We start from the raw sequence: 12,281 nt of genomic DNA, 5'->3' as shown, positions 1-12,281 counted from the left end.
CTCCCTCAACTTGTCACTTTTTGAAATCAGAGCTTGGCTAGGGACCCTAATATGATACATAAGCCTGGTCCTTACAGGTTTTTGAGGCATCTGGTTGACTCTAAGTAGTAGTATAGGGTTATCTCAAAGAGAAGAAATTGGAAATATGTCATTATCCAGGGTTGCAGGCTCCTGGTAGTCCTAAAAACTGCAAGGAGAGCACTACTCACTCATTCCTTCCATTCCATTCTTTAACAATGTAAAAGTCTCTTTTGGTGTCTCTAGATTGACAATTTCCCATCTTTAGGTGCCCTCTGTCTTTTCCTTCTTCCCTTCTCTTCCCTTCCCTTCCCTTCCCTTCCCTTCCCTTCCCTTCCCTTCCCTTCCCTTCCCTTCCCTTCCCTTCCCTTCCCTTTCCTCCCCTCCCCTCCCTCCCTCCCTCCCCCCCCCTCTCTCTGTCTTTCTTTACCTAGGCTATAATGGAGCTCAAAAACACCCTACTCCTAATCAAGGCAAGGTTTATTAAAACATACTAGTACAGATGATGGGGCTTGCCCATTGTGTTAGTTCTTCTTGAGCGAGGACACCAAGAAATTGACAGCCAGAAGAATGTTGTAGACCAGATTATTATCAGCCATCTTCATGTACCCAACAACAATGACCAAGTACAGCACCTTCTTCACCTGGAACTTGATCATTGACTTCACCTCAACTGCGACCACCATGTTTTCATGATGGGAAGGGAACTTGCCAGCCTTATTCAGGTCTGGGCCCAGGAAACATGGAATCTGCTTGACTAGAGACTCAGAGGTCAAAAAGGCATTATACTTCTTGGCCAGTTTTTTGACCAACATCTTTTTCTTATTAAACTGCTTCAGCACTTCAATATCCGTGTGGGGGATACCCACCGCCTTGGCTTCATCACGGAGCTGGTGGCCCCTGGAACACAGAGAACTTGGGGCAAGGAGTGTACTGAAACCTGATGGCAGTCCAGAAATGTTTGTCCTTCTGTGGGTCATAGTTCTCCAGGCAGATCTGCAAAGCCATCATTTCCAGAAACTTGTGGCGCTTGCTCTGGTCGCTGTGCAGGACTTTCAGCACTGTCTAGTAAAGAATGTCATGAAAGATTTTGCTACTCATGGCTGCTCAAACCACAAAAACTGGAAAAGAACCCTCCATCTTTTCATGTGCTGTCCTGGAGAGAATTTGGTCAACTAAGTTTGAATAAATTATCTAAACTATAGTAATTTGTTATGGACAAGGAAGATAAGGGAATAGGATTTTATGATCCAGATATGAGCATTGCCATTTCAACAGCCTGTATTAAAACACAGGTAACAGCAGGTGGGGACCCCCATGAGTCAAACAGCTGCTCTTAAGTGGCACTGACTATAGATACAAATATCCTTGGGATTTGAACCCCAGCTTTGAGCTCCTCAGATCTCAAGGGTCATAGACAAGTAGTAAGTCTAAGAATCCAGCAAATGAAAATGTGATTACTCAGAATTGTATGGGGTGTTTCTGGAGGAGATAAAGCTAGACCCGCGTCTATAGCACCATGATACTTATTCAGTGCAATAGACTTATAACCCTATCGGAGCTAAAAAAAAAAAAATGCTTCAAAATACAACAATTCTCTTCATCATCCTAATTAATATGATGCTCTCCAAAATAAAAGCACACTTTTTATTGTTCATGAGGCACTGCAACAGCTGATTTGATCCTTTGCTCTGGAGCTCATATTCAATCAGCAGTCTGTAATTTCCCGAGGCACTCCTTTTTCTTTCTGTTGGGAAGGAGAAGCATTTTCCTTATTTCATTTTCAGAGATTTTTTTTGTGTGTCCTTTATAATTCTTCAAAGTGATTGAAGAGCGGCTCTGTAGTGACAGCAGTAAAGCAATTTGTGAGCCTTCAAAAAGATGCAGCTCAAGTAAAATTTATTTTTCTGTGTTAACAAAGTAACACATGACACCTAATATATCCTATCCAGGTCCTCCTATCCAGAACTCTGGCTTTTCCAGAAAGATATCTCTGAAAGTGTGTCTTTAAAATGTGGAAGAGATACTGGTAGCACTAAAGAAAACCTCTTTTATCCTTTTTGTAAGAGCTAGTAGGATTGTGAGAGCTATTGGTTGGGCATACGGGTCCCACACTAAATATTGCATTTCTCTTTTTGGGTCTCTATCAAGACCCTGGTGAGAAGTCTTTGCAGTTAAGAGTTAAGAACTCTGACTTGGCATAAATCATTACAGTAACCATTATCACACATGTAGACTACCCCATAAAATTACTGCAACAAACATGAGTCCTTCAATGAAGCAAAATGATGCAAAGCTGTAATCCTAGCAGTGGGTAAACTGAGGCAGGAGACTATTAAGGTCAGGGCTGTTGGGAGGTGCTACTGATCAGAGGTTGGAGTCTACAATGGCCTGGCAGCTCTGTTGTAGGAAATCATACAGCCAATAGCCTTTAACCACTGAGGTATGGCCTCTTATACTAGTTATGCTGATGTAAAGTATGCGTCCAGCCTCTTTTCCGGCTGTGGGATTTGGTTTCTGATCTCCGTTCCAGCATAGGATTCTGATCTGTGAGTCTATCCCTAAATAAATAACCATCTATTATTCTCAATTTTGAGCTAGTGTAGGATTTCTTTTAAGTCTCCTTCTTCATCAGCTCTCTCTGAGCTTGGTGCAACATGGAGGACTTCTTGCTCCCCCCACCCCCAGTAGAGGCTCCCTGCTTTATCCCTGACCTTATCTGTAGAATGTTTCTAGGCCTGGATGCCTGACTTATCTCAAGAATGACCCTTGACACAGTTCCCTGCAGATGCATCCCCTGCTGCCCATGTTAGATATTGTGCTAGGAGCTTTATGATAGGCTCATGCTTCTACACGTGACAACTAAGATTTGTACTAGGAACCGTATGATAGGAGCCTGCAGATTAGTTTGTGCCCGAGACACTGCCCTAACCCTGTATGTCTGTCCTCACTCTTGAATAAGATTGAGCTGTATTACTAAGGCAGGGTCCTGGAAGGCTATATTTGTTGTACCACAGGCAGGACAACGTCCCCACTTGTTGCTTCTGCACTCTGCCCTTGTGGCCCATTACCCAACAGACCATGAAGAAAGAAGAAACCCCCAAAGGGCCATTTTGGGATATGCATTGAGACCCTTTATCAAGATACAATTAAACAAGAGAAGAAAAAGTATGCTTTAAAAATCTGTCTTTCTTAGTCCCTCCCTCCCTCCCTTTCTCCCTCCCTCCCTCCCTCCCTCCCTCCCTCCCTCCCTCCCTCCCTCTCTCCTGTGTGTGTGTGCACATGTGATGTATACATGCACATCTATACAAGCATTCCAGAACATGCATTTTGCTTCATGATATAAAGTATGCTCCTTTCAAATGGGGCCCTGGGAGATACTGAGAGGTAAGGAACTCAGGAACTTGTCGGACAGGAACTTCCATGAAGGTACCAATTCTGCCTTGTTGGAAGTGACTATCTGGATGTCATCATCGTAAAGAAATCATTGATTTCTACTTCAAAAATCTTAGCTTAGCTTTAGCTCTCCTCTGATATTTCTTCCTAGCATCCTGATCCCCACAGGAAGGCCTCCAAATAATTCTTTATCTTCCAAACTTAACTGAACACAGTTCTTCCACATATACATTGTCATCCCACCCCTACACAAGAAAATCTTTTGAGGTTTTCAAGAATTAACTTGGGCTGTTCTGTCTTTATATCGTCCTTCAGCCTAACTAAGCCCTGAGAAAGAGAGATGGTGGAGGAAGAATTTTTTTAAACTAAGGAATGGTCCAAACAGACTCAGCACTTTAGGGGGTGTAGGAGAGAGTTATGAAAATGTTCTTTAACTTTTGGGTGCTCACTGATCTCTGCCTTCAGAGAAACTTGCTGTTCCCTCAGGGACCTGCTCAAGCCAGCATCCCCTGGATTCCGTGCTGGCAGTCTGCCATTCAACTGGCCCTTTCTGTGGAAATGTTCTCTCCCCCATTTAAATGGAGCAGAGAAACAAGGCAGTCTGCTCGAGGATGAACATAGAGCATACTGCTGAAGTTGGTGCAGCAGAGCACAAAAGTCTGCAGGTGTCCAGACAAATTATTGATTCCAGTTCACTATAAATATTCCACTTGATTCAGGGGATAAAGTTATTGCTTTTTGAGAATCCTCTCCTAGAGGGAACACACCATGAGGGATTGGCTTTTTGAAGACAAATATTAGAAATTTCTCCAGGGTAGGGCAGGGATGTCTCCCTTAGGAAGCCATTACTTCCAGGTTGAGCTATCAAGGAACTATTCCGGGGTTTTAGTCTAATTAAAGTGGCCACATTTTAGGGAGTGTAGAGATGCTGACATGCCAGCACTTATGCTGCTGACACAAATGTTCTGAGTGTACTTGATATGAATGGTGCTGACATAGGCCTTCTCCTTGAGAACAGCTGCTGGAGGTGCCTTCTGGCCAAATCCCTGTGGGTTAGCTCAGAGCTTTGTCTGGGTTGAAAAGGGGAGCATCATCTACCAAGAGTTAGTCCCTAGTCTGGATATTTTACCTGCTGACTTCTCAATTACTTAATTTGCTCATATTAGTGAGTTCTTCTGTTGGGACCCGGCTTCTCTTGCAGTCCACCATTAGAGGAAGATATTCATTTTCATTTTCTTTACACAACAGGCTTCCTTTTCAGAACTTCAAAGGTGAGTAATACTTACTGAGTTTGGGGTAGAAAAAGAAGCCATGATTATTATTGTGTAAAATATATTATTTTATGCAGATTCACATTACTCTCATTTGAGATCTACCGTGTTAACTGACACATTAGCCACCATTGCCGATAATTTAGCAGATGAAAGCAACGAAATGAAAGATTAAGATATTTATAGAAACTCACAAACAGCTTCACTATAGTACACACTTAGACAAAGGGTTTAAGACATTCTGTCCCTGTGAACAGATCATGAGCCTCCTTCATTGATCCATTATGTGACCAGAACTTGCACTTGACCGCATTTGGAGCTGCAGTGACTTTTTGAAAGTAACACCTTCACCCACAGTATTTTTCTTTAGTGCCTCTCACTGATAAAGCACAAAGATCTCTGTATGTTCCATCCCTGTCTGGAAGAAGCTCAGATGGAGATTAATGAACTTGAAAGAGCTGGACCCAACCCTGTCCCCATGTACCAGGAGATTCAGGTAAGGGTCTCTGAGGCCACCAACAGGGGTCTTTCTGTGTACAAAGAACAAAACAAAACAACAACAACAAAAAACCAAACAACAACAACAACAAAAAAGGAACTTGAAGTTCCTTTCCTCTGGCATATCTGTTGTGGTACTTTGGGGCCATTAGGAGTTCACCAGGCAATGCTTTGGGGACAAGTCATGGAATATTAAATGTATGGCTTTACTTCTTACTTCTTTCAGAACAAGACCGTAGCCATGGTGATTGTTTTGTCAAGAGGGAGAGCAGATGGACATTATCCACAAAGTTTGGGTAAATCCTGACAGTATATAAAGTTGGATGAACCATAAACAACCAAGAGCAAGAGGCTGTGTGCACATTTTCTCCTGCTTACTTCCTGAGGTAAGGGTTACTTCCTAAGGGTGCATGGAAGACCCTCTTCTCTGAGCAGGGCAGCAGTGAATGAACGGTACCCTCTGGAAGTCAGGGAGTTGCATTACAAGCACATGATGTGGGGGCAGAGGGAGGTGTTCTGCATAGGGGAAAATGGCAACAACAAGAGGAAGCTTTAAAGAGAGGTTTTACAAGCAGGAAAAGGTTAAACTTGTAGAAGATGAGAATTCTGAGAAAAATCACTCACTCGGGTAACAAAACTGTGGGTCGGGTAATGTGCCAAATACTGTTGTAGGTGCTTGGGCTAAGGTAGAAGAAACAAAGAAAAATTCCTTCTTCCAGCAGCTTAAGTTTTAGCAGGGAGATACTAACATGTACACAGGCAGTATAAAAGACCCACAGGTAACCTATCCTAACAAGTTTCACATAGTTTTTTTCGGCAGGTTTTTTGGCAGGAGTGCCTCATGTGTGATTACTGGGAGCCAAGTCTGTCCCCAGTTCCTCTGGCTCCTCTTGAGGTTTTCCCTGAGTTTCCTATGACTTCCCCAGCGAAGGACTCACCTCAATTGCATAAGTTTATCAACTGTAATTTCTAGGAAGTCGCTGGCAGAGTGAAATGACCCTGGGTATCTTATTTAGTTAGGACATTTGATCTCTGCTAAAGCCTTACATTGAATTGGATTTTAATTGTGTTTCCCCACACTGTTTCAGAGGCTATATTTAAAATGACATAATTGACTACTACCAAATCAAAACACACCAGCCTTTAGTGATAAATTTAATGGAATAAGTTCACCAAGATGGAAGTGTCACTAGCTAAAAAGAGTCATGAGCTTTCATGGTCATGACCTAAAATGCATAGATCTCTTTGGTCATAAATAGCAGATGACACAATAAAATGTCTTTAACTGCAAGGATAGAGACATATCAAGCTTCCCTTTGCTGCACTAAACAACAGCCCATGATCTTTGTTGACAGGAGGAGAAAGCCACATGTGAAATAATGACGTTAAGTGTGAAGGGTCATAGTCAGACCCTGACCCCAGCTGGAGCAGTAGGCATATATAATTTTTATTAGCTTTAGTGATAGTCTGTGTCTGTGTCTCTTTGGAAGGAATTTTCTAAAGATAAAGATCTTCTTGGTTTCTCTTTGTAGGAAAACCAAAACACAACACAGAATAGTCAATTCATAAGAACTGTGACATGTTTTAAAAGGGAACAAAGATGGTTGGGGTGGTGGTGGGATATGCCTCTAATCCCAGCACTTGGGAGGCAGAGGTAGGCGGATCTCACTGAGTTCGAGGCCAGCCTGGTCTACAAAGCAAATTTTAGGACATCCAGGGCTACAGAGAAACAACATCTTGAAATACCAGAGAGGGTGGGGGGACCTAGTATACTAGTAGTATCTTGTATAGTCTTGTAGTCTTGGCTGGGGAAATTGAGAGTTCATTCTCTTTCTCTCTCTCTCTCTCTTTCTCTGCAGCAATGATCTCAGGACATGGAACACATCAGCAAGTGATCTGTCACTAAGCTGTATCTCCAACCCCATAGATTACATTATTAATTTCTTAGAGAAGCAAAACCTAGTAGCTCTGAGCAGTAGAAGCTTCAGATGGAGCTTGACTACAGTAACTCTCAATTATAAGATGGTAGAGGTGACAAGTCACAGAACTTAGGGCAACACTGCCCATGCCTGTTACAACTGCTACTCTAGGAGCAACCACCCTCACCATCTTTACCCTCCTCCGTGGCTCTTTTGCATTCTGTTCCATCATCTGGTGAAGCTGCATTTGTGGGGGTCAGTATGATGAGGGCTCCATGACCCTTCTTCAGTTTGTACTCAACCTTATACAATTTTGGTCTTCTTTCTGAGATCCTATAACATCCCATGTTCTTGGAGCATGGCATTTATTTCTTCTCAGATCCCTTCACTTCCTTCTCAGCAGCCCTTTCCTTTTTATACAGAGTAGTATCCTGCCTAGTGATTGTCACACTTCTCTTTAGTATATATTCAACAACCTCCACTCTGTACTTTCTACTGCCATGTCCTTATAGTCTATAGCATTTCTGAAAGCTATAGACTTTTACTATTTTACTTTTACTGTTTGCTAACTTCTGTCAATGGAAATCATCTGCCTATCAGTTTTAAAAGACCAAAGCAGATTCATGTATTTTTTCTTCTGTTCTTCCCATGTTTATTATATCCTATAGAGTTTCTTAGTCTTTTTAGCTAGGAAATGTGGCTATAATCACCTTTAGTTCTTATTATCTCTTGTTCTATATTTAATAAGTAAGCTAATTGAATATATTGCGTATTAATGATTTTACATTTCAACCATAGTTCCACTTTCTGAGTTTAAGAAGACTAGACTATCACAAAAGCCTGTCAGCTAGAATCTCTCCTTTACATGTTTCAAGAAATGTTGATCTATTTCTTACTATGTGCCAACATTGTGCTAGGAGCTGGGGATATAAAAGGAATTAGTCCAGCCTTCTAGGAATGCACAGTACTGTGGGAAAGAAGAATATAAGCTATGGTGAGCATCATGCATATGGTTCGAAGTGAGGAGTGGTGACTTTGGCTTGAAGGAAGTAGGCAGAAGTTAACCAAAGCTTTAACAGAGAAGGTGGTTTAGAGGCTAAGGGTTTGGGTCACACAAGGTTTCCCCAGGTAGAGTGATGGGAAAGGTCTTTTTGGTTTGGGGATATATTACATCACAAAGACTCTAAGATTTGAAGAATGTTCAGCTGTCCATTGATCATGGATGTAAGGCAGATAATAGATAGAAAGGAGGTTAATATGTGGTGTGGGCCAGATAGTGAGGTGCTCAACAAAATATGGGGGCTGTGTTCGACAGAGTTGGAATGATCAATTTCAGCTCTTACATTGACTAAATATTGATGGTTCAGTAGGTTCAAGAAACTAATATTCAATGCATTTCTACAATTGTTTTTATCTTGTCTTATTTCTGGTCCTGGTCTGAACTTTAGTCAAAGTACTTCTTATAAGAACGAACAAATGCTTATATCTCACTTCTACCTCTCTTACCAAAAGCAAATAAGACTGTTGATACAAGATATATGCAAGCATCTTAGAGAATATCTATGAATACAGATTTCTTTTTTCATTTTTACTAAGTTCTTAATATATCTTGGTGTCCGGTCTTTTTGCTAGTTTGCTGTTTTAGTTTGATTACTCAGCAGTAGTAAGTGTCTTCAGACAGGACTAGCCTTAGGTAACATTAGTGGTAAATCATTTTCTTCACTAAGGAATATAATGGAAGTAGATAGAGCCCTCAGCACTGGACTCAGATGTGGGGTGACAGCAAACGAAGTTCTCTAGTCTGCCAGCTCTGTAGGAGTTCCTGTGTCTCATCAGTGGGTCAGCAGCAACTCAAACTATTGAAGTACTTCACATAGGAAAGGGTGTAAGTGCAAGGCTGTAGATAACTATCTATTGGCTATATATTAGTTATAACTAACTAACTATCAATTGGAAAATTGGCAGATTATTATGGAATTGCATAACAAAGTTTTTAGTGGATTTGGAAATGTTCTTTTGTGTCTTACAGCTTATTGCTCACACTGACCTAAGCATATCACATAGACGTTTTGTACTCTGCCCCCAGAGATGTAGTAATTGTGTAATTTAAATCTCTCTTGCTAATTCTTGACATGTGGTTTGTGGAATCTACTGACTGATTTCTGAAGGTCCTCAGGCCTCCTGAAGTGGATGCTCATTTTGAGTAAAATGTACATTTTAGCAATAGTTCCATCTCTCTTTTTTTTTTTCAAAACTCAAGTGGATCTTTCAACTTACTAAAATAAGTCTTGATAAATCTGCTGAGAAGTAGGGCACAGATCATTAAATCTCATAGAATAATACACAGAGTAAGAATGGATGACATTGTGGAGTTGGTAATAAATACAGAACTTCATTTATAAAATGTTAAAACTGAGGTCCAAAAAAATGTAGTGATTTTCCCAAGGTCAATTATACATGGAACAATATAATTTAGATTTAATTGTATATTATCTTCTTTGTCAAGTTTTCTCTCACATTTTCATGTTTAACTTTTTAAAATTGATTATTATTGAGCTCTACATTTTTCTCTGATCCCCTCCCTGCTTAACTTTAACTTTTGAGTTAAAATACAATTACATCATTTCAACCTTGCTTCTCCTTCTTCCAGCCCCTCCCATATCTCCTCTCTGTTCTCTCTCCCCTTTAAATTCATGGCTTTTCTCTTTAATTACTATTTTAATAACAATTCTTTAGTGATTCTTTGAAAATTTCACATCAAACACCCCAATCCCACTCACCTCCTAGTCCTTCCATATCTGTCCCTCAATCCTACAGAAACCCCTCCTAAAGAACTTCCCCTGCAAATTAACAAAGCAAAAAAAAAACTTACTTCTCCATCATTTTTTTCCACATTTTGACCCTCACATGATAGTGACTTTTTCATTTTTGTTTTTATTGGGCTATACATTTTTCTTTGCTTCTCCTGCTTCCTCCTCTTCTTCTCTCTTCCATGAACCCCATGCTCCCAATTTCTTTTTCTCTTTCTTATTTAGATCCATGTATGTCTCTCTTAGGGTCCTCTTTGTTGCGAATTATAGGCTGGTTTTTCTTTGCTTTATGTCTAAAAGTCACTTATGAATGAGTACATTATTATATTTATCTTTCTGTGTCTGGGTTACCTCATTCAGTATGTTTTTTTTTTCCTTCTAGATTCTTCCATTTGCCTGCAAATTTCAAGATGTCATTATTTTTTACCACTGAGTAGACTTTATTGGGTAAATGCACCATTCTTTGGTTGAGTAGCATCTAGATTGGTTCCGATGGGCCCCTGTGGTAACATGGACATGGACACCAACATAGACTCCAGCTCCAGCAGGACTGCAAATGCAGACATGGCCCTGGCAGCAGCTTGTGCCTGGACATCTCCATAGCCCTGGTGGCAGCACAAAGCTACCCTGATCAATATGGCCCCAGTGGCAGCATGGCCTTCAGATACCAATATGGCTCCAGGTGGGTGGCCCAGATTTCTGGCATTGGCACGGCCTTAGATAACCATCAGGAGCTACAGACATCAGCACAGACCCTGGCAACTATAGGGCCAAGGACCCAGACATGGCCCTTGGCAGTAACCCATGCCCAGATGTCACCCTGGCCCTGCACGGCAAGCAAGTCACCCACATCAGCCTGCTCCTTACTGCCTTCGCTTCTTCAGTTCTGCATCTGTCCACAACACATGAACTGCTCTTCTCTTTCTCTTCCATTTCTCCATCATATATGTGCTCACCATAACAGCACCTACCCACCTGACACTGCAAAACCCTGGGCAAGCCTGTGCATGTCTTCAGCTAGTCCAGACTCTTTACTGTTGTTACATGTATATGCATAAATATATAAATGCAATCCCATGAGCCCATATAATATTGCTGGTGTGTACATAACTTTAGAATATATTTGTAGGTGGTACAAGGAAGTTCCTGTGCAATAAAATAATGATTTATGACTAAAATGACAAAGGTGATAATAAAGAATGATTCTAGAGGAAAATGAACATTTCTAAATTCAGGCCAAACATTAAGAGTGTCAAACCAAAATAGAAGAAATGTACTCTGTTACTTACCATTACTTCTTATGCAGCTAGAACATACAAATTATGTCTTCAAATTCTGAATAATATGAATGTCATGATTAGTTTTTGTCACCGTCACACAAACCTAGGCATACATACAAAGAGGGAATCTTAAAATACATACAAAAGGGAATTGGCTTTATCAGTTTGGTGTGTGGGCATGTCTGTGTGGGCATTTTCATGATGGCTAAGTGACACAAAAGAGGTCAGCCTAATGTGGGTGGTGGCATCCCTAGGCAGTTGGGACGAGGTTGTATTAAATAGAAAGGTAGTTAGCCAGAGGAGCAAACCAGCAAGCAGCATCCTTCCCTTAGATTCTGCTTCCAACTCCTGTCTGGAGTTCCTTCTTTGACTTCCCTTGATGATGGACTATAACTTATGAGCCAATAAACACTTTCATCCCCAAATTGTTTTTGGCTACTGTTTTATCACAGCAACTAATGAGTTTGCTGATTTTATGTTTGTTTTGGTTTTTATTTTATATTTATTTATTTTGCTATTGTTTGTTTTTAGAGATCGGGTTTCTCTGTGTAGCCTTGGGTGTTCTGGAACTTGGCTGTTCTGGAACTCACTCTGTAGACCAGGCTGGTCTTCCAGTTCACAAAGATCCACCTGCCTCTGCCTCCTGAGTATTGGGACTAAAGGTGTACACCACCACTAACATGCTTGAGCTTACTGATTTAAGTCAGAAACATTTAGTATGTCAGGCAATTTTGAACTGAATGTGGGTTTTTGTTTTTTTAAATGAAATATTTTTGAAATGATGGAACCTCAATTTGTAGTCCTTAGAATAGTTTTGCTTTCTCTTCCACAGGTCAGCCAATTTTCTTATAGGCCTGACTAAAGAAAGATACTTCAGCTAGCCTGAGCTATGTTTGCTTTGGCTATAGCAAGTGAAGAGTCTTGTTTTATATCTTTCTTTAAGCCTACCATGTTGTCCAAACTGTATCCTCTATTTTGCTGATTTACAAAAGATTTTGTAACAATTTTGTTAGAGAACCAAAGTGCCCTCTACTGTTTATTTTCTATCATTACAGGTGAATGTCTGGTAAAATCATTTAGATACTCTCT

The 12,281-nt window shown here is 40.7% G+C and overlaps 1 long non-coding RNA gene and 1 pseudogene across 2 annotated transcripts in view; one reads left to right on the top strand and one right to left on the bottom strand.

Annotated features, from left to right (window-relative positions):
- Positions 1-483: 483 nt before the first annotated feature.
- Positions 484-12,281, bottom strand: part of LOC125397891 (large ribosomal subunit protein uL1 pseudogene) — a 37,405-nt pseudogene continuing 25,607 nt past the window's right edge. The window contains exons 2-3 of the transcript XR_014998265.2: positions 4,544-4,699; positions 484-1,857 (exon numbers count right to left, since the gene is read on the bottom strand). The product of XR_014998265.2 is annotated as a large ribosomal subunit protein uL1 pseudogene (transcript). The remainder of the gene's footprint in view (positions 1,858-4,543; positions 4,700-12,281) is intronic.
- Positions 4,957-11,571, top strand: LOC146890742 (uncharacterized). The gene is made up of 3 exons (XR_014998266.1): positions 4,957-5,181; positions 5,410-5,569; positions 10,295-11,571. It is a non-coding gene; the product is annotated as an uncharacterized LOC146890742 (long non-coding RNA).

This window comes from Myodes glareolus, chromosome 18, assembly GCF_982192425.1.
Source record: "Myodes glareolus chromosome 18, mMyoGla1.1, whole genome shotgun sequence".
NCBI classification, from domain to species: Eukaryota; Metazoa; Chordata; class Mammalia; order Rodentia; family Cricetidae; genus Myodes; species Myodes glareolus.
The sequence above is the reverse complement of the archived record's forward strand: the minus strand, read 5'-3'. Positions and strand labels throughout refer to the sequence as shown.